The 20737-nt window shown below is 43.5% G+C and overlaps 1 protein-coding gene across 1 annotated transcript in view; it reads right to left on the bottom strand.

Annotated features, from left to right (window-relative positions):
* Nucleotides 1-20737, bottom strand: part of LOC122417132 (discoidin domain-containing receptor 2-like) — a 143216-nt gene that overhangs the window by 82619 nt on the left and 39860 nt on the right. The window contains exon 2 of the mRNA XM_043430406.1: nucleotides 14972-15039. The gene's annotated coding sequence lies outside the window, so the exon portion shown is untranslated. The remainder of the gene's footprint in view (nucleotides 1-14971; nucleotides 15040-20737) is intronic.

A 20737-nucleotide genomic window follows, 5' to 3' on the forward strand; every position in this document is an offset into this window, starting at 1 on the left:
TTTTGGATAAAAGAATATTTTTCAACTCTTCCCCATAATGCAGGATTGAATTATTGAATATTGAAATAAAATGAAAGCTTCGATCGTCAAGTTTGGTCACATTCACACAAAGCGTCCCATGCACGCGCACCTTCGACGTGTCTTCGGTATATAATAAAGGCTCGTATAACGCGGTAAGAGAACTAGCGATCCGCTTTGCCTACGCTCATCGTAAAGATAGAGAAAACCGGTATATATATCGCTGTGTAAAGATAACAATTACTAGTGTCGCCCTGCGGTCGGGAGAGAGACGTGTGGCTCGTTCTTCGATGGTTGTACGGGTACACCTACTTAAGCGTCTAGCATCGCGTAATAATTCTTTCTATTTTATCCTAAAGAATGTTTTATTTTCACCTTTTTCACCGTGCAGGAAACAAGCTGTAGGTATACGTCGAGCGACTTTGCTCAGGGGGCAAGAAATCGATTAAGGTATGCTCGTTAATTAATACCGCAATTAGAATATCGTGCTATTAATCGTTGCTTTATGCTTTCGACAACGGACTCCAAAGAGAAATCTCAATGCGAGTAAGACACGTAGACACCGCTCGTTTCAACCGTTATAAACGTTCTAATCAGAAATCACAAATTATTAGATTTTCTTTTACCTTCCAACGGATATACATTTGAATATACTATTTTTTATCGAAATTCTCATCGAGATACTTTGAAACAAATGTTTTATGGAGCTGTACAATGTGAACGAGGAAAAACAAAAGCTAAGAATTCACGATACCAGGAAGAAGTCGGATATGAGAATTACGGGGAAAAGGAATTTCGCAATAGGATTTCTCCTGTTCGGATTTTCATCTCTTTATGTCTTCGTATATATTTCTGCTCGTTGTATCGCCTCCTCCTCCACCAAAGGGGATGGCGTCGAATGGCTCTCTACGGCCTCTGTAATGCGTGTCTTCTAGACGTTTTTTTCCCTGTTGGATGAGAAAGAGGAGCGATGCAGGATCAACTCCTATTTCTTCTTTACTTCCTTACCGGTATATTAGTTCCTTCATTTTCTCGTCACTATTCTCTCCGTCATGCTTTCTCGGTTCATCTATATACGAAGACAATAATATATATACATTAGGAGGGAGAGAGAGAGAGAGAGAGAGAGAGGGAGAACGGCCGGTGCGAAAATTCACTAACACCGGAATAACGTCAGTGCGTGCCAAAAAGGATCTCCCCGAGAAGGGTCTTTATCGTGCACTTTTCCGAGTTCGCCAAAGAATTCTTATTACTGAATTCGTCCCGTCTCATCCCTCGCCCATTCTTCGCAGAAGAAATCTCATTACTCCGAGAGAGGAACTGTGCGTTCACCAGTGTCTGCTGGGTATATACTTTTCGAGAAAAGCGAAGGACGTATATAGCGAGAGGAAAGAGAAATATAAACGTAAAGAAAGCAAGATGCGAGACGAAATACGAGGAGCACGAGCCGATGAAGGAAAGCAGAAGAGTAGGAAGAAGATGCTGGGCAAAATAGAACGGAGCTATGAAGAAAAGTTGCATGGAACACCGGAAGCTCGAAAGCTGAGAAAAGCGCGTCGAGGTATATTCGATATGCCAAACAAACTGGGCGAACTAAGAGAGGGAATAGAGAAAAGGGAATGAACCAATGAAAAGATTCTCTCACTATTCCTTTCTCTCTCCCTCTCCCTATCTACCTCAATCTCCTTTCCTCTTTCTCGCTTTATTTCCCTCTCTTTTTGTTGACTCTACAAGATATTGCCAACATTATTGAAATATCTTTCTCCGCACGTTGTATTGAATTTCAACAGGAAATATTCACCAGAAGTTGAGCTCTTGTCAGAGATTTATTACACGTTGATATCAAATATAGGGACCAATAACTTCCAGTTCTCGGATACAACTACGATCACAATGTAACATTTAATTAAAGGTATTCATCGATATCAATTTGTAGTTATCTGTAGCAGTGGCGAAATTCGTTCATCATAAGAAAATTTGAACTCGGTTTCTTCTTACTCTCAATGTTTTACTCGATGACGAACCAACTTCGAAGCTTCAAGTGCCTTGATAAAATCGAGCTCATCATATCGTTACATGCAGAATATTAAGGTATTTCTTTCACGAACCCGAATATTCTACAAACAACTCATTTTAAATTACAGCCAAGTTAATGGATTGGCGAAATTTCAGGTCAGGTTATCGAACATTTAATAAAGAATTAAAACTTCGAAAATCGTAAAATTAATACGGGAGCTTAAGGAAATTCCATCATCACCACATTTCTATTCAATAATTCATATACTAAATAATTCTAAATTCCTGATACAAACTGTCTCGCAGATAGAAAAAAATTTGAGGAATCCGTAAAAGAGATATCAACGATAGAAGTTGGAAAAATGGCAGAAGCAGAAGTTTTAACTGCGACTTCTCAGAAGTTAGGAATCATGCAGTCCAAATTTCGAGTGCCCCAATTTGCGCCACCGAAAAATCCGCCCATGCGAAAGGAATACCTCAAGTGCCTTGTACACGATACGAGGCGTTGTTGGTACCGATTTTTCTGCTCGTAACGAGACTAAGCCTCAACATAATGGACAATGAAGCCACGTATATCAATCTACTGTTATTTGTCACGCATCATTATCCTCATTATATAATATACCGCCGCATTCTTTGATGCACGACGCATCAGCTTATCGCACAAGTGCACTCGTTGATACAGAAATCGTGCATGAATTATTTACGATTGGTCCGCAGTGGTGGTCCGGAATTTTCGTGGCTGGTTATCTTTCTGGTTGCGAGGCATATCTTGGCTCCAATGATTCGTCAAAAGCGGCCAGACATGACGGCACAAAAGCAGAGAAAAGAGAGAGAGAGAGAGAGTCAGAGTGAGAGATAACTCTCGAAATTCAAGGAATTTTTTGATAAGTTGAAAGCTCGTGCTTGGCCGCACAAATGCGAGCGAGAGTCTGGCATTTCGGCGTTGCAATTGGACTATATATTGTGTGCGCTTGAGATGTACTGTGGGATTTCGACCGCGGGCCATATCGACCGGAAGTTCTATATGTATGCTATACACGTAAATTTGTGCAGAGAGAGAGAGAGAGAGAGAGAGAGAGAGAAAGAGAAAGGAGGTAGAGAGAGCCAGAGAGAGCAGAGTTTGCTCATGACCGCGCCGAATGCAAAGATAATTACGTCGACCGCACCGGTATAATTGATGCCCAGCGTGAATTACGCTCAACTCTCTCGCCGTCCTCTCCGTCCTCTCAAATCCATCCGTACGAAACCCTTGTCCACTGTGTGTCCCGTGTATGACTCGATCGTGTGCGCCCACGCCAAAAAAAGCTCGACGCGCGCGTCCGTCGCGCGTTGTACCTTCTTTATTTTCGAGCGAGAGAATGAGTAGTGTGTTGTATGGAGCAGCAGCATGTGAAACCCGAGAAAGGGAGAGAGACAATGAGAGCCGAGACGACGAGAACGAAATTGGTGAACTCTCCATTGACAAGAGCGAAGGTGGAAGGCGCGAAGTACGCCCGGTAATTGGATGGACGACATCCGGTCCAGGAAGAGACATTTTGAAAACAAAATCAAAAACATCCCACCTCTCGTGTCTTCTTCCTCGTACGAGGACTTTTTCTTATTTATTCTTAGACTATTATATGCTCAGGAGGGCTGACTTAATGACGAAAGTGAAAAGTCGTGTGGAGGAGCTTCTCGTTACAGCAGAAAAGGGAGAAAAGTCTGGTGTCCCATCTCCTCGTATTATACGCAGAAGACAAGATAATGGTTTGAATTAATACAAAATTTCAACAGCCGAGCCGATGGAGAGGGTTCAAGCTCGAGAGGGGCCTTCATTTTTCATCCACGTTTCAAAAGTTCACTGTACTTTGAAACATATCTTCAGGAATCTTGATGCCTGAGATGAATTTTTTTCGAGCTTCCACGATTCGAAAATGTTCGCCTCCGCATAACCCTCCAGACGAATGTTTCAATCGCACCCAAAAGGCAAGAGCGCGATGAGCCGCTGCGAAGTTCAAACTCTACAAGCGCACTCTGTTCATCGGGGAGCAGCAAGCGATACTAGAAATGAAATAGAGTCGTAAATAAATAAATGAGAGACCGATGAGACAAGGATCGTTATCATTTAAGCTGCTCCATGCAGCGGCGGAGTGTAGCAAGAAAATTCGGTAGGCGTGTCTTCAAGTGGATGCACAAGCGCACACACACACACACATACACACACATACACACGATCAAGTAGGCTAAGTTCACGGAAAAGCGAGAACTCGGTCGAAACTTGGATCTAATTACTCGCGTCTCTACCGGATAAACTCTCTCGTCGTCTTGTCACTGCGCTATCTCTTGGTTCCTGCGTACAGAGTTTCAGGTCCCTTGCCAGAAAGGGGGCGAGAGTTAGAGGAGACAAAGATGGAAGTGTCCTCGAATGGGTTCCTTCTCCAAATGCATTTGCCATAAACACACTTGAATTTGACTTTCTCTCTCGGTTTCTCAGCTCGATCCTCCATTTTCGCTAGTACGAGGAGGGTTCAGCTGCACCAGCGGGCACGAAATTACTGTTGCTTCCTCCTACGTTGCGGCTAATCAGACGACAGAGCTCTCTCCCCCTCCATCCACAGGGTTCGCCACTTACACACACACGCAAACGTCTATCCAGAGGCAACGTGTGAAGCTTTATACACAGGAGATACTAAACAGGCTCTAGAGATAGCTGCTGGGTAGCAAGAGGTAGCAATGTCTCCCTGATAAAGTAAGAAACCAGTTATCGGTTGGCGAGAAGGCTTCGTCGCTAGTGCTGCTATCTCTCCCTAGCTCCAGCCTCTCCCGGTTTCTTCGAAGGAGACGAAACGGCGGACAATGGTGCTGGTGGATATCGGGAGTGTGTGTCCGTGTGTCGGAGCGTGCCCTTGGAGAGTAGAATTGCGTCGAAAGGGTCGTTAAGGGCTCGCGCCGAATGTGATAACTTTTAAGTTGATCGCGTCGCGTTATGCATCGACGAGAGGAGCCGCATGCGGAGACGTGGGGCAGCTCGATTCCTCGATTATCATCGATCAATTGCACCACTTCCAAGTCTCCTGCGGAATACTCTATCATAAAGTAGAGTTTGTGGGTACACATCCTGGCAGAAGATCGAGAAGGAGCAAGAGGTGCTGGGGAGTGACGAACTTGATTGATCGATGAGTCCCAGGAGAGGCGAGAGAGAGAGAGAGAGAAAAATTTCCCTTGCAACATAATCAGATTTATTGAGATATGAATATACGTATACGGACATCTTTATCAACGCTCGCATGTAACTCTCTTTCCTCGGACCAAGACACGAGTACTTCACTCGTTCGTACACACCGGAAACGAGCGGAGAGGCGTCGAGGCAACAACGCCTCCCCCCCCCCCCCCCCCCCGCCCCCGCCCCTCCTCAGCTTTCCAATGAATGCTGCAAAGATTCTTGTTTCATACATCGCATAGTATATTCATCTCGCGTACCAAATATACATATTTTAAATGTGAATTTCATTATGTATGCCATGAACCGGCTGATGAGGATAGCAAGTTTACTTTTTTAATTGAATTATTCATTACTGGATTCATAAATGGAGCACTCCACAAATATATGTATATATATATAAATATGTGCCGAACGTCTTGGCAACACCACGTAATACCAGTGTCGCTATATATGAGAATCTCACAAATATATTTATGTATATTTATACATAAGGGAAGAAGCTGAGAATGGTTCTCGCGCGATCTCATAGGAGCCGGGAGCGCGGGTGCGCCGCACGATCGCAAGGTGAACGAATCGATAAACACGTATGTGTATATGAATATATGTGTAAATATACTCGCGCGATCTTTCTCAGACTTGAACAAAAGCACGGAGTAAATGCGATCGTGTGCCGCATTCTTTCTCGTCGATCGATCTTCACTGAACGATCACGAACTTGGACTGCACAACGAGGAGAGATCAAAGAGATTTTATTTCTGGCTTTGTTTCTCTTGCTCAATTCCTCATTTCATCGTCGCCCTGTCGATTCGAAAGAGCTTGTTTTTTTTTCCAAATTTTGACTTTGACTCGGCTGAATTCTCATAATCGAATATCTTTTATTCATCGATTTAACTTCATCGTTATCATTCCGGTTGTGGAAACGATCAATGGCACATCGAATTCAAATGACTGTTTTTTTACGACAGATAAATATTGGCATGTTTCAAACTAACACGAATTTCTCATCGCATCGACCATCATCGCGTGCTTTCCTCCACTCCGTTCCTCGCGTTTGCGTTCATGCACATTTATGTGCAGGAATATACGTGTACACGAACGAAATGTAAACTGCCACGGTAGCAAGCATCTGTGGCAGTGACAGAGAACGAACAAAATATTTGATCGCGATTTAACGACTTGCGGTGGAGCGTACACCAACCACGCGGAGACATGTTCAGAAAACGAGCTACGCTATTTTCGTGCCGCGTTCTCGGTACCGCGAAGGGCTGCTTTTATTGATTCGTCTATATCGAGGTGGCATCGTAAACTGTGCAATTTCATCGAACGATGAATATTAAAGACCCAAGGAAATTGCTTACTTAAGCGAGAATCCATGTGAATTCGAATAAATTAACATATCGACTCGAGCCAAAAAGAAGCTCTAAAATGTTCGAAAATATTCAAAGAACTTCGTATCCGTGGTGACTTCGAATCAATTTTAATCCCCACTTTTCACCACGCATATTATTTTCTTTCCAAGATACAAAATACAATCCGTTCCTCGTCCCAAGTGACATAACGAAAAACCGAAAAATCATAATCAGATCTTCGATCTCGGAGTGTCCACAATGAAAAAGCCAACAGCTTTTGGCCGATTGCTTTTTTTGACGGAAAGAAGAGTAACTGGTCACCCTGGCAGGCGCCAGGGCTTCGTTGTTTTGCACGCAGCTTCCCCTCCTTCGTCTTCGTTGGTGATGCCGGGCTCCGGCATAGCGGCCAGCGCGAAAGGAAGACACTTCAAATGGCTCGACAGACAGACGCGACAATAAAGCCAATTGTAAGCCTACGTGAGAAACCGGGCCATATATGCGTTACCCGCATATAGTAGTAGTAGTAGAAATAGTTAGTAGTCACGCGTGTGTACAGACGAACAGAAATCTGTATCTGTATGCGGCTCCAGTGCCGTGAGCTCTGTGAGACAGAGAGCGAGCTAGAGATTTCAATTATGGCTTGTTAGGGGCGGCAGATGGGCATAATGGCTCTTCCACGACGGCGGCGCTCCACCAACGTTTGCTATATATCTTCAAACCCAACGAGGAAGACGACACTCTCTCTCTCTCTCTCTCGACTTGTCCTGTCCTCTGCCACCTTCTCTCATTCTCTTCCTTCTTATTCTCATTCTCTTGCCACCAGCATCCTTCGGACGTTGTGAACCGCGTATACCAGTCTTCTCAGTGCCGCCTACGACCTCTGTACGCGTATGTGCAGAGACTGCTCCAGTCGAAATGAACCTATTTTTGATAGCGTCAAACTTTTGGACCCGCATCCCACCCGAACTGGTAGGTTCGCACTCGAAATTATGGGTGGAAGAACGCTGTTGGAATGGTGGCGGAGGAAAGATGATTTTTCACAGTTACGACAGTTGTTGATCGTCCTTGAAAGAGGATCGGGAACGTTGTAGGTTTTCTGTAATTATATAATGGCGGGAACGAGTCAAATGTTGTATGATTACTGGGGGGTTGAGAGGGGATTCGAAAATTTTGTCAGTAAATATATGCTTCTTTGGTATATTTTTGTTGAAATAAGTCCGAGCAAAGAGTCGATCGATTCGGCATTGGTATTCCCATATTTATGTGTATGTTTCCACTGAGCTTTCTTCCTCCGGTTTATGCTACGATCCATAAACCCCATGAAGAGCTAACATCGCTTCTTGTCTCTCTCTCTCTCTCGCTCTCTTTTCTCTCCGAGGCCCGTAGAGTGAAAACGAATCTTTTGCAACATCCAGCCCGCCAGCAGGTTCAAACCCCGGTCGTTTATCCGAGCCGGTGCTCCCTCTATGGGCCCCTGAGACGCACTAAAACCTCTTTTGAAAGGGTCCTCGAACTCCTTCGGCATATCCACCTTGTACTTTCCTCTTTCTCGCTCTCTGCTTTCTTTGTCTCTGTCTCTCGCACACTCTGCTTGATCCAGAAGCTCTACGCGAGAGATGCACAGAATATCTTCGATACTCTCGCCCCTTCTTCTCTGCTGCGTTTCCTTTCGAAACAGACTTTACTACTCGCGATACTAGTTCCACCGTCTTGAAATTGTCCTACGGTGAAATAAATCGTACTATCGCTACCGCGCGAGAGTACACTACCGATTTTATGTCTTAGATTACGTATATGCAGCGACGTACACATGTGGATATATAAATTTGCGTGAAAAGATAGAGCGAGGATGGGATAAAATTTATAGCTCGAAAAAAAACGTTGGCAGTCTTATTTTTGTGGATTTTATTGTGCCAATATAGAGCGAACGGATTCGAATTTTAGCCACTGTCAATCACTCATAAAAACAGCTCTGACAGTACTTTGCACATGGAGACTCGTAGAGTTTTGAGGTGAAATCGTACTTGGGATAACTAATTGATAATAATTCGGAAAAAATATTCACTCGAATTCCGCATCGAGAAATTCTAAGATTATTTTTTTTTTTTTTTTTGCACGAGAAGATTCTTCCGTGGATTCCTTTCTATGAGGATGAAAATATGCTAAATTCCGTGATACACATTACTCTACGAATTTTTCTACTGCGTTTAAAATGCATCGCGCAAAGTGCATCTTCGTGTACCACCAGCAGCGGCATTCCTTCACTATCGTCGTCGTCCTCCTCGTTCAGGAGTAAATTCGTAAAATACCTTAAGACTTCTCGAGATATTCTGTATTATAAATCCCAGAGTACGCGAGGACGCCGGGTCTCTCCGTGTGTACTCGCCTCGCCCAGATACGAAAAAAAAGAATCGACAAAAAAATGTCTTCATTAAACAAAAATTGAGGCTTATGCGGTCGCGATTTTCTCGACGTACCTTATCATCGTATAGAATCGTTATCGATTGCAAACGGGGCGGCGGCTTCGGTCTTTGATCTCCCCAACGTCACCTACAGCTATACATTTGTACACGTGGAAATACACACACGTTTCTATCGAGGAATTACACACACGAGTCCACCATAATTATCACAGCAGCGTACCGAGACTCGGAACAATTTCTCTTCCAGAGAGAGGCTCTCCTCCTTAAATACCAGTGAAAATGTACAGTTATTGGCTTTCTCAAGGAACCATTTTATTTTTCAATAGCAAACTCTTTCAAGCTCAATTATTTATTGATTGCAGTATTGAGTTCCCGCTTGGCAGGTACATTTGAAAAAATAACCGCAGCCGGAGAATATATTACTCTCGCGCAGGAATCGTGAACGTTCGATTTGTGAAATGCGCGGAGGTTGATGTTCCCGGATAGCTGCGCAAGAGAAAGAAAATACAAGAAATATCTTTGAATTCGTTAATCAAAAATAATGGAGAGTTTATTTTAAAAATGCTTTTCAGATCGCGAATCGCGCTGCTCTCTCGAAGCAGCTCGCACAAAAAATGCATAAATCCTCATTAACCGATAAATGCAAATCAGCGAGTGACTAAACAAGAGCGAAAAGAGGAGTTCGATGAGTGTAATTAGCGCAGGTTTAGTTATTGCGAGCGGATTTGAGTGCGTCTCTGAGCTGCCAGGCACTGTGCCTGGAAGCGAACGATCGTAACTTTTACGGCAGTTCGTCCGATCATCGATCTCGCTGGAGCTGCAGCGAGTGTGCGGCTCCGCGTGTCTATAGTTATATAAATGCGCGAGAGCCTCGGTACCTACCACTTATCGCCTCGATGGCGACTTATTAGAGCCGCGTAAGCGAGATTCAGATTGGAATAAAAAAATATTGGAGAAGAGCGACGAGAATAAAGGTGAGAGAAGGAGAAGCAGGATAAGAGAAACAAAGAAAAAAGTAAAATAAAAAAGTGCGGTGCAGAGAGCCTGGCACAAGGCTCCCTCATTTTTTTCACCGTGCTAATTATCCTCGCGTTAGCGAAACGCCCCTGCTTGATCAACGGGGACTTTCCGCGCATCGACATACACGTATTCCTCCGTATAAACCACGCTTTTATTGCGCGACACGGCGATGTCGAGGAAGCAATATCCTGAGAAATCGCCCGAGCACTAAAACACCGACCATAACACAAAAAGTTTTTTTCTCTCTTTGTCATTTAATTCATCAATTTAGCACGCATGGCAAAGCACACGTGTCGAGCGTAAGGAGATAATCGTGCCATTGGACGGGTGTAATACATTCTAATCGTTCCGTAATCAGCTCCTAATCGCGAAATTTCTCGCGATGTATATAAATCCCCGTGTACCGCTCGATCAATTCCACCCCTCGCGTAGCGCATATTTGCAATGCAGAAAAGTGCATATTAGAAGAAAAGTCTGCGACGATTCGCCGCTCCTTTGCACACCTTTTTCTTCGCTTTGCGCGGCGCCACCTCGCAAAATTACCATACAATTTCGTCTCATTTTCCGTTATTATCGACTCGACTAGAAAACCTTGCGCGCAGGTGAATATCGCGGTGGACACAGCTCTGCACACACTTGCGTTAAGGCCTCGCATCGCGAGAGCGATACCGCGTGGGGAAATACACGAGCCGAAAGGAAGTTGCGACGAGATAAGAAACGAAAAAATTATCTGTATTATACACTACGTGTCACGATATATTATTATAATAAGTTTTACGACGCGACCCGAGAAATTATCGCGTTCGAGCTAATCAGTCCTTAATCAGGTTTGCTGGGGCACCGAGAACCCAACTCCGCTGTGTGTACACCGCGCTAGGACACTCTCCGCCGTGTACATGCAGAAAGTGGACCTACACCAACGGAGCCTCAATCGCTCAACGAGAGTGTAACGCGACACGTCGTGGCGCCAATTAATTGCGATTGCACGCGAGCATTCGATTTATCCTGTGATTAGCATGGATTTTGCTACCTCTGTATTTTGATGCATATATTGCGATTTAACGAGGAGCCGCCGATATGTATGTGGACACCTACGTACAGGGATAATAAATATATACGTTTGAGCGTTTTACATCCAATTACTCTCGTGAAAAACAAAACAAATGGTAAAAAGAGATCTTTTACGGGGTACCAAACGAGAGCAGAAAATTCTGCACAACTTTTAAGTGGACAGAGTCAAGAGAATTTTCATTTTATCAATAAGATCGTTCGTTCCAGACAAGTTTTGAAACGATTTTTTTCGAGACAGCTCGTTTCGATGCATGGCAGCGATCCTGCTTCGACGATTTATTATCGTTTCCTCGAAGCCGATCCAATCGAAGGCGAGCTTTGTGAATAATACCAGAGGATCCTGAAAGTCTGGGAAGAATCGATTTTCTTATAAGTCTCTTTGTGATGTTTTTGGATTTAAAAGCTTCTTAAAAAAATTTCATAGTGTTAAAATTCGGAGTTACTAATGAAATACTTGTCCACTGATTGATATGACGAATTTTAGTGCTGCACGTAACTCGAATGGTAACTTTTTTGATCCGCTACAACTTTCCCAAGTTCCTCATACTTCCCGTAGGAATGAATATTCCGAATTACCATTAAATACTTGTGGCCTCGAATTGATACCACAAATTCGAATGCTTCATATTGTTTCGTTTTAAAAATGTGCTCAAGCGCGATTTTTCGGTTTTTCATTCGAATTTTTCTTCACTTTACAAAATAATTACAAATTTGTATTTTTAAAAATATTATTGTTTCCTCGAAATGACCGTTGAATAACGCATGACTAATTCAACGTCGGGTATCCAATGGAAGTGAACTAAGCATCGGGTAACAGACAAGCATTCGCGATGTCTCGCTACTTTTGAATAGAGAGGAAAAAGCCCGAGCAGCTTCGGTAGTGACACGCGAACGAATTTGCAATTTGCTCCTTCCGCAGCTCCCTTTACCCGTAAACTGTGTGTTGTCCGCGCGACGATTCTTCGGATACCGGTTGTACAAAAAACGAAGGTAGAAATGATAGAGACGGAGCAACGATAGGGAGAGAAAAAAAGAAACGCGGACGCTCTGGTATCTGTATCAAAGCTGATATATCTCGTTTCCGTGTTCTTCCCGTAATATAAAGGGGAAAACGAGTGAAAAGCGAGAAATTCCGTGACACGAAACACACACTCTAACGAAAATATATAAAACTATAGACATGCTCGCAGCGAGAAATACGAGTCTCGATATTCTCGTTCGTACAGCGGAAAAATTGCAATTCTTCGTTGATACACGTTCGTGATACGTCCCTCGGATTCTTTCTTTTTTATCCGCCGTTTTTTTTTTCATTCGCTGATAGAAAAATAAATGAAATAGCAGAGAGATATTCTTCCGTTGAGAATCGTACGTGGTATTAGTGACACGAAAGTTGCGCGAGTCGAAAATGGGAGTTTACGAAATTTGCTCCCTCGTGGAGAAAGAGAGGGACGAGAAATACGCGGTTTTATTGAGAATCAGAGCGCGTATATAGAGTCAGAGGGCACAATGTAATTTTCTCGTGAAATCAAAGCGACGATATACCCTTCGTTATGGAATGTCAGTCGCTGTGTGTATCGATCGCATAAATGCTCCGCGTGTGGGGGAGCCCAGCAGCAGGGGTTTCATTACTCGATAGAAAATTGGAAGTCAGCTTCTAGGCCTGCTGAATATTCTTTGAAAAAACGACCTGCCAATTAACATCTTTGCCGGAGTTTTCCTCTCAATGTTCCTGCGCGATTCCCTCGCTCAACGAAATTCATCAAAATTTCGTACCAACGTCAAGAGCGAGAGTAAAAAAATAGCAGCAGGATTGATTCAGCGATACTGAAAGAAACTTCCGTTCAGGAATTAAATCACAATAAATCGAGCAATATTTTCACCGCATTGAGCATCAACCGATATAACTTAATCCTCCGACATGCAATTTTTCAGCTGATATTCACACGGCTTAACGCTAGGCCATTTCAAATGATTCCAGTTCATTGGAATGAACGTAACTTCGTTCGATGTTTTTTCGAGAGTTGTCAAGAGTCACAAACGCTGGGCAATTATCTCCGATTGCTTCTTTATATACGAATGCAAAAACATGAATAGATATTTGCACTTTATACGTACATAAATACACGCGTGCACGAGGCTATCGCCGTTATACATTTTTCAGGGTACTATCTCCGCATTGCTCTGGCCATCCATACGTCCGGGGCGTATGTATATCGGCCCGAAATCGCACCGTAATCGAGTCGTTTGCGACTCGACACCACCTGGCTTTTTCCCTGGCTGTCTACTGCACACGATGCTGCTCTTATATTTTTATATACACAAGTACGAATGCATTCGTACGGTAGGCGCGGTGCACGATGCAAAGGCAGCGAGGAGGAAGAGCGCCGCACGGGAGGAAGGGTCGTCGAACGAGAACGGAACGCGGGCGGGAGAGAGAATCGTCAACGCCATTCGATAAAGGATGCGATAAAATCCGCTTTGTCGCGCGAAAGGCAATGCACTTTTTTCCCGCCCGTTTCTCTCCCCCGCCCTCGCTCGCAGTACATTTTTCTCTTTGGACGTATGCCGGGGTCAGGTGTGCAGCGACACAGTAGATCCGGTGTGCGGCTAGTGTACAGTTGCGGATTTTTCTCTTTTGTGTTTGCTTTTTTGAGCCACCATTGAAACGCGCATGCAAAAAGATCGAGGTTTTCTCGGCTATCCAGTGTCGAAATTTGCCGCGGTGCCAAAACTGCCTCAAAAAAGCGAATAAAAATGCGGCGGCTTCCTTTTGTAGGGGGCACGAAGTAACGATTGAGCGGTAGAAATAAACGCGAGGAAATGAAGTCATGAAAAAAGTTTGTTCGAGCTCGAATTCAAAATTTTGTCATCGGGGATTCTAAAATACAAATAACACACGAGTTTCGTTTTACTTTTCGGCTATTCAAAATCCTCCACGATCGTCCCTCAAGTCGCTATCATTTATATGAGTTTTGTTACGAAAGGAAAACAACGTTACGATCGAAAAGAAACGAAATACATTTTGACGACTGGAATCGTGCAGGAAGAGAGCGGAGGTTTGTACGCGGCAGGAGGTGGAAAGTAAAAAATAAACATGCTCGTCGACTCGATCACGATACGCGTTATCTCCTACGTTTTAACCGGAGAGCATAATATTCACTCCGGCAAAAGGTGGCTTTTTGCTACTCCCCTTAACCATTAGCTTCTTCTCGGCCTCTCGTCTTACTTCGCCTCCTTCACGCCCCTTAAATATTCAACTTTCACGAAGCAGATCGAGTCTTTATTGCGCACGTCGCGGCCTACACACGAGTCAGTGAAACCAGCGACCGAGAGCGAGAGAGAGAGAGAGGAAAAAAGGAAATGAAAGGAAAAAATGAGACACCATAAATGCATACGATTGTTGCCTCTTTCTCGCCTACCGTGCATGTGTGAACCGAGAAAATCGAGTATGCTCCTCCCGAGCACCAAGAAAAGGCCGTCTTTCATGTCTACATGGACGGCCTAACGATCGAGATAACGCGAGAGCCGCGAGTACCGTGAAGAAAAGTGTCTCCTTCGGTGTTCAACTTCGGCACAATGTTCAGGAACGCGAGGGAGCTACGGGCCGACAAAAACGTATCAGAATGACGGAAGAAATACAGTATTTTTCAGATCCACCGAATAAAATATGACTGGAGACCCCCCCTTAACGCCGCATCGAAATTGAAAAAGCTGGCAGGTGTTGTTATCAGTTGAATTTCGATTCGAGTCAAAATACGTTCGAGCTTTGAAAAACGCCGATAATTTATTCACCGAGATCGAGATCCCTTCGATGGACGAAAATTTTCAGCTAATTTGTAGGCTCATTCGAGCACAAAAAACAAGCTCACCTATTTCTCGTCCTTCCCCTTTTCACACTTGCATCCCACTTCCTTTCAACTCCTCGCGTATGTATTATCTGAAACACAGAATAAATAAACCCTTGAAACAATATAAGTGAGAAAAAACGAGCAAAAAATGCAGGGTTAACATGCTGAATATTCTCGTAGCAGAGCTCCGATTGGAAATGCTTTTTTCTATAGCAAAGCTCTGAAAAGCAGCCTTGTTTTGTGTCGAAGCATAAAGACGTTTTCGAGACAACCAAAATCCACAATTATATCGTGCCTTGAGAGCGGAACGAGATGAAATGAATTTAGCTAATACGCGTATGAACGGAGAGAAGGAAAGAGAGAAAATGAGACGTTGAGGGAAGATTAAACCATCAGTTTCATGAAAATATATATCCACGTTGCGCTAAACAAATATATTTATATATGAAAAGAGTATCTGCGTGCGACTGCAGGGGTCGCTCTCTGTGCGATGCGCGCCTATCTCTCCCTCTCTATCCGTCCCTCGCTCACTCCACCCACTACATTTTCTCGACATAACATTCACTCGGAGATCTCTAACCCAAGAGACGTCGCGTGTCTCGCTCCAATGTTTTCCCTCTGCTTTTGTCTCCCTTCGTTCGAAAACTGGCCTGTGGCTCTTTTCCTGGCCAGAGATAGATGCCAGCTCCACCCGATAATTACCGTGGAACGGCGCGAGAGAGGAACGAAGAGAAAACTTGGCAATAACGCTCTACGTATCGCCGTTTTTTCATGCTGCGTATGAGAATACGTGCGCGTTGATGATACGCTGCGAAACATTTCCACCTCGAGATACGTTTCACCTCAGCAGTTTGTTTATTCCTTTTTTTTTTTTGTATTATTAAATCTTTTTCAAACAGATGTTTCGATGCTGTTTTTCAACGTTTCAATTACTTATTTCGTTCGGTTATACGCGAACGCGGAGAGCTTCGGGAATGAATTTTCAATGCTCGATGCAAGTGAGATTATTGATGAATTTTCTGAGGTTTTTTGCAGTATTTGCCTGTCGTGATAATTGAGTTGAAAGTCAGCCTGGGGTTGAACGATATTCGTCATATTTTGTGGAGAAAAAATGTCAAGTTTTCCGACTCAATTTATCTGCTGCTTTGCAGTGTTTCAAAATGTTCGCACTCCGCTAAATTCAAGTGCGGGAAAAGGCTGATGCTGATCGCGATCTCGAGTCAGCACTAAACACCGCGAAAACGGTGGATAAAAAGCACGAAAGTTACGCAGGTTGTGTCTGACGTTGATGTTTGCATGTTTCAAAGTCTTGTGTATCTTAAAATTTGTGCAAACTTGTAGTACGAGATGGAGCGAAATAAACATGTAAACGAAGACTCAGCACGCTGAAGATTTAACAACTTAAACAAAATAATGGTTGCTCCCAGACAAAGTCAAGTTCCTCGAACGAGGAAGTTGCCCGAAGTGCAAAAAACTTGGATAAAAATCGTCATCGTCGCTCACACATCGTTGTCAGCAAGAAGAATGGGGAACGTTGGACCAATTGAATTCGTCAGTGAAACGAAAAGAAAGCAATAGCGAGGCACGTATAACGACCTAAATTGAATTTAGCCAGTGTCAATAGGTTTTGCATTATCCGATCTATTTTTCCAGGGTGGGTTCCTGCTCGGCTAAAGTTGACGAGAAACAAGAAGTAGGACATTTCTATTTAGCGAATTAGGCCTTGTTTTTCCATGTCCTGGGGGTTAGGGTGAATTTCCTAGCGAGGTTCTATCTCCGCGCTCGAATTCTCGGGGGAAAAGTGCGTATACATGTGCGGGTGAATATAGAAGAAAAATCGAATTTGGCAGTGTATGACGTAGGCAATTTCCCGCCGATGTTATTCTCTCGACGAAAGTAAGGCAAAGGCTCCTCGCAGTCCCTTTTATTGTCGTGGACGAATAATCGGATATATCCGTTATCGCGTTATCGCTGACTCGATATAAATACGGAGCCTGCATATTTTCTGTTTGTCAAGAGTACAGTTTTTATCACGAATTTCCTTCCGTCGCTATCGACATCCGGTTTAGCAGCTTTTTTTCCTGTGACATTCTATACCGCTCGTTTGACTATCGACATAAAAAAAAACGGTTATTAAATCTTGTGTCAACGAATACTATCGATGTCGCGCGGATACTTTTGAATATTTTTCCTCGTCCCACCCTCCGCGAGCATCCGCGTTTCCGACCATGAAGTATCGCTGAATGAAATTGCCCCCCGCCAGGTATGCGACTTCCACCTGTGCACCGATCCCATTAACAAGAGCGCTCGACTGGTCGAAAAACGAAAAATTTCAACTGTACAGAACGTCGCTTCCAGCTCCACGCTATTTTACCAGATAACTTTATCTGCAAGTTATTTGCTCTTTGAGCAAATACGTAGATTACACGTAGAGGCCAATTTGTTGGAGACAAAGCTTTTTCCGTCGACAATGAGTTAATGGAATTCTTGCTGATGATCCATAAATTCAATTCAACCGATGGGGAAGCTGCAAAGTTAAACTGCTTGAAACAACTTTGTTCAATATCGAAAAAAAGTGTTTTTTGGGGCCTCTGTGGCGATAGGTGCAGTCCATAAATGTTTCCAAAGCTCGTATTAAAATAATCGGGAAAATATCTCGTCCAGGCTCCAGTTCGTTGCGCTAAATGACTTCGGAAGCAATCCCGTTAGGAAGCAATCTTGAAAAAAGGAGGAAAACCCTATCTTTCGGACAACCTATTCCTGGTAGCTTTTCGCCTCAAATAAATTCGTCTGCCCCTCGCAGTTATTGCTATATGTCGACACATATATCTATTTTCTCAGGGAAATACTTATATGTATAGGGGCAGTGCTGCGTACACGCTGTTAAAGTACTCTGCCAGTCTAGACAGACGTCTCGGCCAATAAGAGCGTATGGATCAATTCCCATGGGAGGAGAGTAAACTACATCAAATTTATGAAGCTTTTCCACGAAAGGGGAGAAGAGACCGAATTAAGGAAGCGCATCTCGCGATCGAGCATTTCCAGTTGCATTTATGAATTTCATTCGCGATTTTCAACGCGATGCGATAAAAGCAATGAAATTAATTGAATCCATTTCGATATCGAATGATGGATGTTGGAATATGGCATGGTTCCAAATTATAAAATATTATTCTGAGGGGAAATCAGTAGTTTTGTTTGTGAAACTTTGTTTCGTTTAATTGGCTCGTTTCAAAACAAAACAATCATTTCGATAATGAATTCGATGTTTTCGAATACGAGATTAATTATCATTCAGGCAAGGCTCATCGGGGTAAAAGCATTGCGAGTGCGTGCCTTTCCACTAAAAACGGTAGGTTCATTAACAATGATGCCAAATGAAGGGGAAGTTTGACATCAGGAATGACAGTCGTTCAAAGTTTCGCTATCGTGAGGCACGTACGGTTGGTCTACGGCTCGGTGGGTCTTGGCGATTTTCATCATGGTGACTCTCCGGAGACCGGATGTCCACTGGGACGTCGTACAGCTTTTACGAGACGAGCGAACTCTTCCTGTCACATACGTGATCGCCGTTCGTTAATCGCACTCTTTTCGTTCTTTTCCTCGTTCATTTCAACTTTTCGTTTCTTATTCCGGGTGATAATTTGCCCGCGCGCAAAGTCGCAATCTATTTTTCGGCCTGCACTATATACGTCTTCTGTCTTCTGTTACGGTGACTTTCCACGCGAGTTTGGAGAAGCGTGTGGCAAAAGTGCGAGAAGAAAGGAGGCGACGAAAATGCGGAGGGAGCAGTCACGAAACGCGTCGTCTTCGCTTCTCCTCATACGATATGTTCTTCGAGTTTTCCAGTTTCCACATCGTTTCTTACCTACGAAGGATAGTTTCATCAACACCCGGCAGCGCGAGCGCCATGTCCCTTTCACATTACTCGCGAACACTGCACACGCCTGCGAGAGAGGAGGAGAGAAAAAGAGGGCTGAAGAGGCACGTGACGAGCATTTATCCGGCGCTTCTTCCGTGCTCTATGAGCACAGGGACACATGGCAACTTACATTTGTCGTGCTCTCACGCACACCCGGGAAAAAGTACACTCACACATCATAAATGGCTTCGTAAATGTGTGTATATGCACTCGCATAGAGGCCCAGGAACGAAGGCCAATTTACAGAGCTCAAACGAAGCATTAATCATAGAAGCGACGGGGCTAATAACCGGAGGACATGATTCCTCGCCTATCAGCGTTACACAGATATACACTTTGGAGTATAACCTTACAGTGCTTTATGATCAGACGACAATACTTATTTTTCTACGCGACGAAACTTCGCAAAAAAACAAGTACAGAGATTCGCGGATCCGAACGCTTGATTCGCTTGGATTGAGATCCAAGTTCACTGCACGTTATTGATCGAGCAAATTTCAACAATAAATAAAGCAGTTTTCCAACAATATTTCCCACGCAATGATATGTCAAAGTTTCGGGTACCATGTCAATGTAACATAACGTCAATATAACAGGTCTAAATAACATTGGTAACAATAACACAGTGTCGATAGAAGTAACACGCAGCACCAAAATAACATATGTGAAAAATAACATGATGTCAGAATAACACGAGTCAAGTCAACACAAGGAAAAATAACACCGTACCAACATAACACATGTTAAAAATGCCACGATGTCAAAATAACATTAATTTTATCAAATTTTAGTATTGTTATTGCTCGTTGTTATATTTTTTTTCATGTTATTTTTGTTCTACGTTATTTGTATTGTGTGTTATTATTGTATGTTATTTTGACGTTATGTTATATTGACGCGACACGCCAAGTTTCGTTACAAAAATCTTTTCGAGCATACACTTTGCCGAACAAATATCGCAGTTTTTCTACTTTCATTGATGCTGTTTCTTGGGACGTCGGACCCCGAGACCGAGGCTCAAGAATCCTGTATTTGCCAAATCATTTTGATGTCAATAAGCTGAGTGAGCAAATACTTTTGAAGTGCAGTGTATAATCGACGAGCACGTGGTTATGTGAGCACACTTTGACAATTAGTCTCTAGCGCGGAGAAGACACTCGTACGTAATAACGGCGCTGAGGCCACTCAAAGCTTGTCCACATTCATTTATACGTAGATATGTATACATAACTCCGAGCTCATGCAATTCAAAATGCCGACTCTAATGAAACGGTTGTCCCGGCACCGTACAACTTAATTGATGTGCCAATTGTGCATGTGCATATTATTTCCTACTCCAAAGAATCCGTTGGAAAATTAACGCGATGCAATCTCGCACGTGATTATTCTTAGCAGTACCTTCTACGATAAGAATTCTTTTAATTGTGATTACAGGCTTGGGGGTGTTTCTTTTGTCCCTACATATATAGGATGATGAGGGTTTGCATAATGCCGAGGCTACTTTTTCGCTCGAGCATGAAGGACGCCGAGTTGCCCATGAACGAGCTTCGACGGGATGTGACGTAAAGACACCATTTTTTAAAAACAACCGAGCAAAGTACGAGGAGAAATAAAATTCTCGACTGATCATAAGCCTCTTCCGGTTTCTATCTTCACGATATCAATTCCGGTTATGAACGCCGAATAGAAACGAATGGAAAATCGGTGGGAGCAGACTAATCGAATAGTAAACGCAAATTTGCTCTGCCGGAAATAGATATAAATCTGTGTCGTTTGGCGAATGACGAATGTCGACATGATCGTCGAAAACGAGACTTTCATATTCGAGCGAGTCCTGCGTGTACTACAGCGACTCTTTTTCATTC

This window comes from Venturia canescens, chromosome 10 (assembly GCF_019457755.1).
Source record: "Venturia canescens isolate UGA chromosome 10, ASM1945775v1, whole genome shotgun sequence".
NCBI classification, from domain to species: domain Eukaryota; kingdom Metazoa; phylum Arthropoda; class Insecta; order Hymenoptera; family Ichneumonidae; genus Venturia; species Venturia canescens.